General features: G+C 51.9%; 1 pseudogene; it reads right to left on the bottom strand.

Annotated features, from left to right (window-relative positions):
* Positions 1-4,776: 4,776 nt before the first annotated feature.
* On the bottom strand, positions 4,777-9,033 carry LOC144276704 (class I histocompatibility antigen, F10 alpha chain-like; annotated as a pseudogene).
* Positions 9,034-13,948: the final 4,915 nt, after the last annotated feature.

Genomic DNA, 13,948 nt, shown 5'->3' with positions numbered 1-13,948 from the left:
TTTGGCTCCCAAGGACCCAGCTGCCCATCACTCGGGTAAGGATCCAGCAGCAGCGGAGCATCAGCTAGTCAGTGACCCTCTGGCTCTGCCTGGCCTAAGCAAACCACAGACAAAGGAGCAGAAGCCCCGATCAGCCCCTCCTCCCTGCTGCAGCCCTGGCTGCTGAGCTGATGGGCCACAGGTGGGGGAAGGGAGAGAGAGAAACTTGTCCAGCTGCTTCCTCTGCCTGGCTAAAGTTCCCCCCTCTCCCTTCCCCTCCCAGCCGGGATCTCCCTGCCATGGAGATGAGGAGAAGGACTGTCATAACCATACAGCTAAGGGTAGCCTAGAATTCCTCCTTACCTGTAAGGGGTTAAAAAGCTTAAGTAACCTGGCTAGCACCTGACCAAGAAAAAACAATAAGGGGAGAAGATACTTTCAAATCTGAGGGGAGAGAAGGCTTTTTTGTCTGTGTGATGCCTCTGCTGGAGACAGATCAAGGAAGCAAGCAATCCAACTCCTATAGAGTTAGTAAGTAATTTAGCTAGAAGATGCGTTCGATTTTCTTTTCTTTTTGGCTTGTGAAATTCTCTGTGCTGGAGGGAATGTGCATTTCTGTTTTGGGTTTTTTTTTTTGGTAACTTTAAGGTTTTGCCTAGAGGGGGATTCTTTATGTGTTGAAGCTAATTGCCTGTGAGATTATCTTCCATCCTAATCTTACAAGGCTAGTTCTTTGTTTTGTTTTGTTCTTCTAATAAAGTTCTGTTGTTTTTAAAAAAATCTGATTGGGGTTTTTAGGGTCCTAAAAACCCAAGGCTGGTCTGTGCTCATCTTGTTTATTCTCAAGCCTCCCCAGAAAAGGGGGTGTAAGGCTTGGGGGGATATTTTGGGGGAACAGGAACTCCACAGACATGCCGCTTTGACAAGGAGCTGCACGCTATCCTCTGCGGTGATGCCGTGCCACCCCTGAGCCCCATGGGTACCGGAGGAGTTGGAGTCATGGGCCACCGCAGCCAACCCTGAGGATGAGAATGGGAGACAGGCGAGCAGGGGGTCGATTTTCAGATTCAGGCTTAAATGCAGCTGGAGCTGTCTGGAGAAGAGCTCTGGTAAATATCTTCAACCCCCCTGGAGTTTTTATAGCATATTGGAGGAGGGCATGGGGGGCTCTGGGAAATACTCTATAAGAATTTAAGCCCTGATCAGATTAAACTCTGAGTTCTAATCTATACTGGAATGAGACTAATAAAGAAATAACACCGCCTTCATTCTGGGGTTTACATACACACTAACTCCTCACTTAAAGTCGTGCCCAGCTGTGGCCTACCTTATGCTCCTGGGCAGCCTCCTCTATAGGGACCACCCTGTGAGTGCGGTGAGCCTGGGACTCCCTGCAGATCACACAGATGAGCGTTTGGTCCTGGTTACAGAAGAGTTTGAAAGGCTCCTGGTGCACATTGCACAAATCTCCTCCTCGTGCTGCTGCTGGGACATTCAGCTGCTTGGCTATTTCTACAAAGTTCCCCAGTTGTCTGTCCGGCCTTAGGGTCCTCTAGGGAAAGGTCTCTCTGCACTGAGGGCAGGAGATGTCTGCATTTGGTCCCTCCCAGAACTCGGTGATGCAGGCTTGGCAGAAATTGTGCCCACAATCTAAAGACACTGGATCCTTAACAAAACCTCAAGGTATGTCTACACTACGAAATTAGGTCGAATTTGTAGAAGTCGGTTTTGTAGAAAGCGGTTTTATACGGTTGATTGTGTGTGTCCCCAGGCAAGTGCTCTAAGTGCCTGTAGTCGGCGGAGTGTGTCCACAGCACCGAGGCACCGTCGACTTCCGGAGCGTTGCACCGTGGGGGGCTATCCCACCGTTCCCGCAGTCTCCGCCGCCCATCTCAATTCTGGGTAGAAATCCCAGCACCTGATGGGGCTAAAACATTGTCGCAGGTGGTTCTCGGTACATATCATCAGGCCCCCGTTCCCTCCCTCCCTCCGTGAAAGCAAGGGCAGACAATCGTTTCGCGCCTTTTTTCCTGAGTTACCTGTGCAGATGCCATACCACGGCAAGCATGGAGCCCGCTCAGCAAACCGTCACTGTATGTCTCCTGCGTGCTGGCAGACGCGGTACGGCATTGCTACACAGCAGCAGATTATTGCCTTTTGGCAGCAGACAGTGCAGTATGACTGGTAGCCGTCATCGACATAGTCCTGGGTGCTCTTTTAATCGGGAGCCTGAGCAAACATGGGAGTGACTCAGCCAGGTCATTTCCCTTCTAAGTTTCATCTCGTGGCGATTCAGTCCTACAGGCAGTGCACTGTCTTTTAACCTCCAGCCAACAGAAGATGATGGCCAGTAGTCATACTGCAGCATCTTCTGCCGAGCACCCAGGAGATGACGATGGCTAGTGGTCGTACTGCACAGTCTGCTGCCAGCAAGATGTATAAAGATAGATGAAGTGGCTCAAAACAAGAAATAGACCAGATTTGTTTTGTATTCATTTTCTCCTCCCTCCCTCCTTCCCTCCGTGAAATCAATGGCCTGCCAAACCCAGTTTTGAGTTCTATCTTTGAGGTTTTGAGTTCTATCCTTGAGGGGGCCATTCAGTTTCTCGCAAAGCCACCCCCTTTGTTGATTTTAATTCCCTCTGCTGATGAGCTCTGGCCAGCGTGGCAAGCTGCAGGTGACCATGCAAACAGGAAATGAGATTCAAAAGTTCGCAGGCCTTTTCCTGTCTACCTGGCCAGTGCATATGAGTTGAGAGCGCTGTCCAGAGCGGTCACAATAGAGCACTCTGGGATAGCTCCCGGACGCCAATACTGTCTAATTGCGTCCACAGTACCCCAAATTCGACCCGGCAAGGCCGATTTAAGCGCTAATCCCCGTGTTGGGGGTGGAGTAAGGAAATTGATTTTAAGAGCCCTTTAAGTCGAAAAAAAGGGCTTCATCGTGTGGACGGGTGCAGGTTTATATCGATATAACGCAGCTAAATTTGACCTAAACTCCTAGTGTAGACCAGGGCTCAGACAGATGGAGCAAGTAGCTTCATCTCGGAGGCTCTTCAAAGGATTCACGGCTGCAGCCATGGCTCTTTGCAGACAGTGTAACAGGGTAAGTTTCATTTCCTGCCAGACCCAGCAAGCAGCCTTGTAAAGCAGATTGTTAATGTTATGTTGTTACCTTGCTGATCAATTAGAGAACATGCTCATTTAAAGTTGTGCAATGCTCCCTTATAACGTCCTTTGGCAGCTGCCTGCTTTGTCCACTGCTTGCAGGAAGAGCAGCCCGTTGCAGCTAGCTGGTGGGGGCTTGGAACCAGGGTGGACTGGCAGCCCCCCTATCAGCTCCCTGTTCCCCTAAGTTCCTAGTGTGGCAGCCGCCCAGCAGGCTATCAATTGCTAGCAGTTCAGCTGTCCCTCCTCCCACTGCCATATGCTGCTCCTGCCCTCTGCCTTGGAGCTGCTCCCCAGAGCCTCCTGCTTGCTGTGCTGAGGGAGGGGAGGGGAACTAATGTCAGGGTGTCCCCCTGCACCCCACTTACCCCATCTCCATAGAATGTGTGTGTGGTGGTGGGGGAGACACGACAGGGCTCAGGATGGAGGGAGCTTCCTGGATGCAGCTCCCATCTCAACCTGCCGATCTTCTTAAAAAGGCAATGTACTTAGAGTGGGGTCAGAGTACTTAAAGGGGCAAAGTGCATCTCTCTTTCACACACACGGCGTGTGTCTCTGTCTGCCATGCTGTCTCCCTTCCCTCCATTGGTGCTGCCTTGTAGCGTGTGAGGCTACATTAACAGCAATGTGTTAACCCTTGAGGGCTCAGCCGAGTGTTAGTTCATCATTTAGCAGTAAGGCATTCCCTGGGAAATATCCCTTCCTCGTCCACCCTCTAACTTCACCACCTCAACCAAGCTTCACAACCATCATAGCTGTGAACAGCATTAAATTGTTTGTTTAAAACTTAGTGTGTGTGTGTGTGTGTGTGTGTGTGTGTGTACAGTCCTTTGTCTGGTGAAAATAATTTCCCTGGAACCTCCCCTCCCCCCCCCTCTCCATTTACATTCATTCTTATGGGGAAACTGGATTCGCTTAACATCATTTTGCTTACAGTCGCATTTTTCAGGAACATAACTACAACGTTAAGAGAGGAGTTACTACACTCGCTCCAAGGTTTAATGCTGTAGAACACATTTCCCAATCACAAAGGTACTTTATTTGTGTCCAAATTTAAATTAGAAATGTCACACTCATAGCAAATGGTAACAGGAATGCCCCCGTCTGTCATAATGTGCTGCCCCTGGACCAGAGCATGAGGAAAGGGAGAGGTAGCACTACTGTGATAGGGGAACCCATATCATCACACTTTGTTACCCAAAAATCCACACAGTCCGCAGGTCTGTAGGTATCTGAGACATTGGCGGTCGTGTGTCAGCCCCCAGAAATCATTTCTTAAAAATGAAAAGCCAGCAAAAAGGTGGAACTGGAGAAGAAATAGGGAAAAACCCGTTCCACATCCCCTCAGCCACAGCCAGAGAGGGATAGATCCTCATCTTTCCGCAAGTCCTGCTCCACACAGAGACGCTAGCCAACCACCGTCTGATATCTGGAGACTCAGTGGCTCAGTGTGGAGCAGATTTTTGTGTGTCAGAAAAGCTGGTGGCATCTCAGACTGGACCTCGATGAGAGCAAAGAGTCTTCTTCCTACAAACCACAATTTCTGCATTCAGTTTTTTCAAGCGGGTCCATTTGCCTCACAGGTGGCATCCCATAATTCCTCACTGGATCGCCAGGGCCACTCTGAACCTAGCTCCGGGCTCCCATGCTCTGGGTGTCTGTTCCCGATGAAGAGCTGGAAGCAGAAACTTCTCCGATTTTTGCTGCGGTACAGAGAGAGAAGACAATTATTTAGAGGTGGCTTTACCTGTTGGGAACCCCAGCTAGGGAAGGCGGATGGGAATTCAGCTGTGGGTTTCCCCCCGCCATGCCCCCTCATGGACCCCAAACTAAGCTCTGTACAGAAACCCCCAGTCCTGACAATGGGCAGGCCTCCAGGAGAGAGCATAACAACCCTACGCACCATCTCCCGGTGCTCCGGGTACAGGCCTGCACTCCTGTCCCCAGAGTCATGCTAAGGGGCACACAGTGCATGCTGGGACGCTGGCCGAGCTTTGCCCTGGGGGGTGACCTTTGGATGCTGTTTCCGCTCTTTGGGGTTCCCTGGGTTTTGAGCGAAGGCAGCGCGTGTGTCAGAGATTGCCGGGGAGCCGGGGAAGGATGATGGCTGGGGCGGCCCCGCAGATTTCCACAGGCCCAGGAATTGTCAGGCCTAGAGTAAACAGCAATCGGCACTCATCTTCAGTCACTACTCCCCTCCCACTATGATGCACTGGGGCATCTGGGCCCTGTACCCCAGATTTACTCACTGGCTGCCAGAGCGTAGCTGGGTCTCCATGGGCCTGAAACACAAGCAGAGAATGAGGATCAGTGCAGGGGAGCAGGGTAACCCCTCCCCCATGGTGACCCCGACTCCCCCTTCCCCAGAAACAAGGCTCTCCGTGACCCCGATTGCACCACGCTGAGGCCAGCCCTACCCCAGTGACCCCCCGCACAATAAGATGCCCAGTCAACCACAGAGCCCACTCTGCCCCCAGCAGGACCAGGCTACTGTGATCAACGCTGCCCCACCTCTCCTTGGGGGTGGGAGGACCCATTCACCCTTGGCTGGCTGGGCTGCCCCATTCCCGAGCCGCCCTCGCATACATCCCAGCTCCACAGGGACCAACTGTTACCTGCTGATTTTCCCCTCCACAGGGTAACACTTGCTCCTACAGCTCCAGCCAGAATCAGCGCAGCCAGGGCAATGGAGGCCAGGACCCAGAGGGGCAGGGAGCCCTTCTTCCCAGGGGCTGTGGGACGGAGAAGGACTCAGGTCAGCGAGGGGAGTACCCACTGGACCATCCTCCTGGGTCAGCCACAGGCCTTTGCCTTGAACCTCTCCCCAAGGGCCTATACAGAGACCTGGCCTCCAGAGGAGAGGAAAGTCTGAGGCAGGAGGCGGACAGGGATGGGGCACAAGACCGGGCACTCTGCCAGGCACTGCCAGCCATACACGCCACACAGTTGCTGGGCCTTTCACTTGTAATAACATCAGCCTGTGGAACTCACCGTCACTGGATGCCACCATGGCCAGAAAATCAGATTCTCTGAGGGATCGGCCATTTCTGTGGATCACACAAATCCCCAGACTAGAAGATGATGGGCAGGGATATTGACCCTTCTGCTACAGGGGCTCACCCCATCTCTGAAACTCCAAGAGGGCTGTGCCCCCACCCCCCGCCATTCGCCCCACCCTTACTCCAGACAAGCGCAGGCTCTGCCAGGCTGCTGTGCTCTACCCGGCAGGCATAGCGGTGCCTGTCCTCCTCCTGCAGGGAGATCTCAAGAGACGACTGCATGTAGTAGGTGCCGTCAGCGTTGGGCAGGATCCCGCTGGACTCTTTCTCCACCAGGATGTCTTTTCCATCCTGCATCCAGGAGATGTGGATGGGATGTGGGTAAGAACCCCTGGTGTGGCAGGAGAGGGTGATGGAGCCATCGGGGGCATCTCTGCGGGAAACTGAGACCTTGGGGTGCACTGGGAGGAGACACGGGGCGTTAGCCAGACGCCGGGGGCTGGGACCATGTAATAGAACAGGTAAAGGCCCTGCAGAGTGTCTGATAGACTTTAAGGTTAGAAGAGACCATTGTGGTCATCTAGTCTGACCTCCTGCACATTGCAGGCCACAGAACCTCACCCACCTGCTCCTGGAACCGACCCCTAACCTCTGCCTGAGCGACTGGAGTCCTCAAATCATGATTTAAAGATTTCAAGTTACAGAGAATTCACCACTGACACTAGTTTAAAGCAGCAGTGACTCGTGCCCCATGCTGCAGAGGAAGGCAACAACCCCACCCCCCAAGGTCTCTGCCAGTCTCTCCTGGCGGAAAATTCCTTCCTGACCCCAAATCTGGTGATCAATTAGACCCTGAGTATGTGGGTGAGACCCACCAGCCAGATATCTGGGAAAGAATTCTCTGTAGCAACTCATAGCCCTCCCCATCTAATGTCCTGTCTCTGGCCATTGGGGATTTTTGCTACTGACAGTCGCCAATGGGCCACACACCACTGTAGGTGGACCCATCATACGCTCCTTGATTAGGCTCAACAAGCCAACCTCTTTGAGTCTCCTCTCATAAGGTAGGCTCTCCATTCCTCAGATCATCCTAGTAGCCCTTCTCTGCACCTGTTCCAGTTTGAATTTGAGGAATACTCACATGTGAGAGAGACCTGGTCTGCACCCATTTACATTGATTCGTAAATAGAGTTAGTTAATCTGGTGTCAATCCCCTCTGTTCTAATCCTTTCTTATATTGGTGTAGCTGAACTGGATAGTTACCAGCAGAAGCCTGGGCCCAGGTCTCCTTCACTGCGCACGCTCCTGCACTGTAACCCAGCTACATCCAGGCAGGTTTTCACTGGACCCTCCAAACATGCATGTGCGATTTAGGGGGCTAAGAGCCAGTTGGATTTCCAACCCCCCTCGGTGCCTAACCCCGGTGATTTCACAGGGAGTCAGGCGCCTCCCTTTGGAAATCCCAGCAGGTCCCTCTCTGCATCCTCGGGCACTTCAATCCCGCTGCCACACTGCCCCGAGTCCCTGGCCCTTTCCACGCCTCTGCCCTCGACCGAGGAGGTGCTAGCACTGGGCAAAAGAAGCTCAAGGCAAGTGTTTTTTCTTTGTCAAATGACAAAATGCATCCCCCGCCCCATTCCCAGTCTGCTGCCTTCACACGCACAGACGGCTGGGCCTTTTCCGGCTCAAACTTGCCAAAATTAATCAACTCACAACCCAGGGCTGAAACGGTTCAGCCCAAAAAGGAGATGTTGGAGGGAGCTGGAAGCCAACAGGAAAGGGCTTGCAGAATGGAGGCGTCCAGGCAGCCAGAACTGCTAGCACCAGCTAATAAACTGTCTGCACTGGTAACAATTGAGAACAACCCACAGTTCTCGACAAGCTCGTCATTGCTCCATCTCCATGCACTTTACAAAAAAAGGTCAGCTTCATTATCCCCATTGTACAGATGAGGAAACTGAGGCACAGAGATGGGTTGTGACTGGCCCAGGGTGACCCAGCAGGCCAGGGACAGAGCTGGAATAGAACACAGGAGCGCTTCATCACAGTCCATCTGCCCAGCCACACCACCCTTTCCGGAGATACCCAAGCATAGGCGTCGGCTCCGTGGGTGCTCCGGGGCTGGAGCACCGACAGGAAAAAACATGGCGGGTGCTCAGCACCCACCAGCAGCCCTCCCGATCAGCGCCTCCCCCTCCCCCGCAACGCTGTCTGCCCGCCACAGTCAGCTGTTCTGTGTCATGCAGGAGGCTCACGGGGGAGGGGGAGGAGTGAGGGGGCGGCGCACGAGGGGGAAGGGGGCGGAACAGGGTGGGGAGAAGCAGAGGGGTTGGAGTGGGGGGCGGAGCAAGTGTGGGAAGAGGTGGGGCAGGAAGCGGTGGAGTGGGGGGAGGGCCTGGGGCAGAGTGGGGGTCGAGCATCCCCTGGAGCATTGGAAAGTCGGCACCTCTGTACCTAAGTCCCATTGGTGTGACTGTGCCCCTCCCACACCCCATGCTAGCTCCTTGCAGGCTCACTCACCCTGCTGCCGCAGGACCCCACTCCCCTGCTGCACCGGGCTCTGCAGGGTGTCCAGACACTCGTTTCAGGTACCACCGGACCTACTGAGTCCACGTCTTGCCCGTCTCCCAGCTCTGCTTCTGAGGGAAGGCCGGCTGCTCGGCCGCGACCCACGTCCCCGTCTGGTCGTCAAAGCTGATGAAGTCCCTCCCATCGTAGGCATACTGGAACCTCGGGGGTCCACGAGGGCCTGGCCGCTCAGAGCGCAGCCCACGGGAACCTGCTCGGTGTGAAACCCTGGAGGCGGGGGAGGGAGAGAGCTGAGACCGGGCACTGAGATCTGGGAAACGTGTCCATAGGGTGGGGTGGGGTCAGTGACACCGGCCATCTCTGACCGGTGCTGAGCGAGCGACCAGTTCCAGAGGACGCTGAGAAGCAGGAGGGTTCAGAGCAGAGCCATGACCAGGGCCCTCCTCGTTCCCCATTGATTTCCAGGCTCAGCAGCTCACAGGGTCTGGCCCAGCTCCGAGACTCTCAGCCTGGGGAACAGTGTCCCACAAGGGAAGGACTAGGAGCCCCCTTGCTGGAACCTTTCCAAACACACTGGAGACGGCTCTGGAGAAGCCCCTGCCTGGCCTAAGAGTGAGGGGCTCTTGGGGGCTGTTTGCAAAGGAAATCCCCCTTTGGAGATAGTCTCTCCCCCCTTTTCTGCCTCTCCCCACACAGACAGGGGAAGCCACTGAGGAACCCGAATGCCACTCACTTGCTCTCAGTGATGGGATAATGGATGGCGGATGTTCAGGGTCAGCAGACGTCCCTCACCCTCCTCCTCACTCTCCAAGCCCAAGGCAGGCTGGAGAGGATGGTGACCTCAGGAGTTACCCTGCCCAGCCAGCAGGCAGGGTGATGACACGAGGGCGATCGACTGGCTGTGAAAACAAGAGTCTGTCTGATTGCGAAGGGACGGAGCAACTCAGCCAGCAGCAGGGGGCTGCAGAACACGGCCCTAGGGCAGAGGTGATCCTGACATCCCAGCACTTTACACACCTTCCTGGAGCCTCCCAAACCCACTGGACTGTAGCCATGGGACCCCAACCCTACTGATGGCAAACAGGCCTCAGCTACCAGCTCAGGGTCACACTGAGTGTCAGAGCCATGGATGGACCCCTTCACTAACCACGGCCGCACACTCCCTCCCACAGCTGGCAATTGCAACCAGGCCCTAATGTCTGGTCCCCCTGCCTTTGAGAGGGAGTGTCACTCCTGCTTCCATTGCTGCCTATTGATCTGTGGGACTTTGGGCAAGTTGCTCCCACTCTCTATGGCTCTCTGGGACTCACATCCCTGAATGGGCTTTAAAAAAGACAATGGTTCAAGTTTGGCCCCAACTAGTTCTTATTTCTCGAGATTAGCCATTTTAGCAAAGTTTAGAATTCTTGACATTCAACACCTGGAAACATCCCTTTCTCCTTCGCAGACGGCCTTAACATCCCTTATCTCACTCAGGCTCCCTGCTGCCTGGAGTTAGAGAATTGACCCTGTTCCCATTGGACCTACCCAAGGTGTCACACAGCAAAGCGGTGACGGAGCCAGAAAGAGAAGCCAACAGTGATGACTCCTGTTCTAACTATGAGACAACAACCCCCTGGAGGCAGGGATAGAGCCCAGGAAATCAGGTGTGAACATTTTCATGAAAACCGTTTCTGTCAGAAAATCCATTCAGATGAAACCACTTTGTTTCTTGAAATCATAACGAGTAGGATGAAAATTCTTAGCAAAAATATTTGTTTGCAAAACAAGAGTGTCTCCTGTTTGTCACAGTGCATTAAACTGTCTCGTCGTACACAAAGAGGAGACACATGATCTAGCAAATAGAAAAAGGAGGACTTGTGGCACCTTAGAGACTAACGAATTTATTTGAGCATAAGCTTTCGTGAGCTACAGCTCACTTCATCGGATGCATCTGTAGCTCACGACAGCTTCTGCTCATATAAATTGGTTAGTCTCTGAGGTGCCACAAGTCCTCCTGTTCTTTTTGCGAATACAGACTAACACGGCTGCTACTCTGAAAACAACTATGATCTAGAAAATTAGATGAGAAGCTTCAGTCTGAGCTAAGTAGTTGCTGCTCTTCACAATTTCAAAAGAATAAAATACAAATCCAATCGAATATTAGGTCATAATCGGATATGGCTCAGTGTGATAGGACACCCCCTAGTCTGCACTGCTCCGAGTGACACTCTTCAGTGGATCCCCAGCAGCCACCCATGGTGAGGTAGGTGGGAGAGGATTGTTATTCGTCCTTGACAGAAGGAGAAACGAAGGCTGAGAAAGGAGCAGGGACCTGTCTTAGCTGATGCAGCCAGTCAGTAGCAGAGTTGCTCTCAAATGAGCTACAGACCAACAATTTTTCATCGTAATTATTCAACAAGTATTTCAGAAGAATTGGAATGTTCGAGAGGATCATGAACTGCTCCAGGACAATGAATGGAGACCAGCATCAACATTGGTCAAACTTATAACTGGTTGTGACTTATTTGCTTGGTCATAAAAGAGAACAACAAAGACCAGAGTTTTCTCCCTGTCAATAGCCCCCTCCTCAGCCAATCAAGGTTGAGACTTTGGGGGGTGGGAGGCTAAGGGTTCTCATCAAATAGCCCAAAGAATGGCCCTGGTCACCACCGAGGGGATCACTCTCAGAGCCCAATTCCAGTCTCACCTCTCTGTGAGGGCCTCCCACAACCGCCCCCCCTGGCCCTCGCTCCACACACAGAGCTCCTGGTGGTAGGAGGAGAGCAGAGGAAAAGGACAAAGGAAGCAAGAAGAGAAAGGTAGGAGGGATAGAGGAAAAGGGAAAACAAAAAGGAGAAACCCCAATGTCCCCAGTAATTCTAAGGGACAATGTCCTAGGTCGGAAATAAAATGCTGCCCCCACAATCTAGTGTTTTCCTTTCCTAAAAATCAGCCGGCACCTGATGGATCAGACTGAACAGGTTCCAAACCTCTCCGAGGCTCTTACCTTCTATATAGGGACGTCTGCTTTCGAGTAAAACCACTAAAAGAAAAGGAGAAAACTCCGAAGAGGGTCCTCCTTGCGCTCACGTACGTGAAAGTGAATGCTCTCTCAGTCCTCCAAGAGAGACCTCGAGAAGGAGACGTGCTGAAGCAAAGCCACAGGGATCTCCGAGGTTGCCCCTGTCCTGCACCCCTGTCCTGCCTGGCTGATGTCAAGATCTCTCTGTGAGGTCATCGCCTCCCCACCACCTTTGTCCAATAGGCTGAGGTCCTGCCAAAGGCCCTTGTGATGTCACTGCCACACCCACCCCTCCCTTGCAGTGCTGATGTCATGTCCCTGTCCAGCCACATTGGATATTTCAGCTGCTTCCCCTGGATCATCCCACTCAATGAGCGTTCATTGTGTGCTCAAGCCGAACACAGTAAAACATCAGAGGCTTCTCCCCATGCTACACTCAGGTTTTCATAAATGAGCAGGCTTTATGGACAGAAGAGACAATTTGAGCAAGTCATCTGACCCCCTGCATATCACATGCTTTCTGTTGAGCATAGTAGCTAGTTTTTGACTGCAGACGTTCCAGAAAGGCATCTCGTCTTCATTAGAAGACATCAAGAGGTGGGGAATTCCCACCACTTCCCTTTCTAGTTTGTTCCTTTGGTGATTCATCCTCACCATTGAATATGTGTGCCCTCTTTCGAATACGAATTGGTCTCTTTTGAGTTTCCAGCCACTGTTATGCTTTTCTCTGCTAGATTAATGAGCCCTTTCCTACCCGATATTTTCTCTCCATGAAGTCACTTCAACACTTCAATGATGTCACCTCCCGATCTTCTTTATCGTGTCTACACAGGCTGAGCTCTTTCAATAGTTCATTTGCAGGCATTTTTCTCCAGCCCTCAAAATGTTTCATTGCTTTTTGCTGCCCCATCTCCAAGATTTCCAAATCTTTTTTCAAAGGTGGATGCCAAAACTGTATGCAGGATCAGTCTTCCTCATGGTGTGTCACCTCCCTATGCTCCTCACTGCTCTTTTCATGCATCTAATGATGGCTTTAGCCCTGTTCACCACAGCATCACCCTGGGTGCTCATGTTGAATGGCTTGCCTAGCATGGCCCCTAAATCCTCTTCACACTCAGTGCTTTCCTGGATACACTTCCCCATTCTGTAGGTGTGGCCTGCATGCTTTGTTGCTAGCTATAGGACCCTTCATTTGGTTCTTTTCCAACTTGTTTTCTTTGAATGGCTCCAGCTTATCAAGGGATCCAATTGCTCTGTGTCACTGCCCTCTCCTCATTAATTACCACTCTACTACTATTTTATCACCCACCAACGTTAGCAGCAGTGATTTTTTATTTGGGTTGCAGTTCATTGATATTTATTTTCAAGAATTAGTCCTTGACAGCCTCTTCATATCCCTCGTGCCCAGAACCTGCTCCGCACAGCACAGCGAGAAAAGGCCACCCAGCCCAGCTGTGCCCTATAGGGCTAAGCACAGAACAAACGTAGGAGCTTGTGTCATCCATAGCTTCTGAACAACATGTGGGGTCATCAGCTTTCAAAGACACTCTAGTCCTGTAGCGTAGACAGTCCCCAAATGTATCTAAGTGTCCCGCCTTGAAAAACAGGAGAGAAAAAAACAGAACCTTGAGTAGCTTTATTTTATAGTCTTGGAAACTGAGGCACAGAGATGCAAAGAGATTCGCTCATGGTCAAAAAGCCAGGAATAGAAAATGGCAGATCTGCTGATAGTCAGTCCTGGGCCCTAGCCGTGTTTGTCTTGGCCTCTCTGCTTCAGCTCCAGTAACAACCCGAGTCAAGGTTTTCTTCTTCTCCGTGTCCTTTAACTTCATGGCACTGCAGAAGAAAGATTTTTTCTGACTAGCTGGCTCTAATGCTTGGAGATGTCTTTCCAGAAGACGTGATCTGGCTCAGTCTCATGTCGTAGGTTTTCTGGAGGAAGCATTCAGTGCCATTCTAGGGCCTGTGTTACACAGAAGATGGACTGAATGGTCCTTTCTGACCTTATTTTTTTTCTTTTGCTAGGAGGATAAAGCTGGACATTTTCCCTCAATCACTTTCCTTTGGAATAATTTCAATCCAGTCCAAAGGATTTCCTCTTCCATTGTGACTTCAGCACCTTTCCTAGCAAACAGTTACTGTTCGAGCACAGGTTTCCAGTTTCAGGCTGTCCCAGGATGAGATGGCCATGAAAGGGGTAGTAGCTCAAGTGAACCTATCCCCAGGTGAAGGGAATAAGTGCAGGGGCACATGAGAAGGAGCAGCATGT

Source organism: Eretmochelys imbricata, chromosome 17 (genome assembly GCF_965152235.1).
Source record: "Eretmochelys imbricata isolate rEreImb1 chromosome 17, rEreImb1.hap1, whole genome shotgun sequence".
NCBI lineage: Eukaryota > Metazoa > Chordata > Testudines > Cheloniidae > Eretmochelys > Eretmochelys imbricata.
The sequence above is the reverse complement of the archived record's forward strand: the minus strand, read 5'-3'. Positions and strand labels throughout refer to the sequence as shown.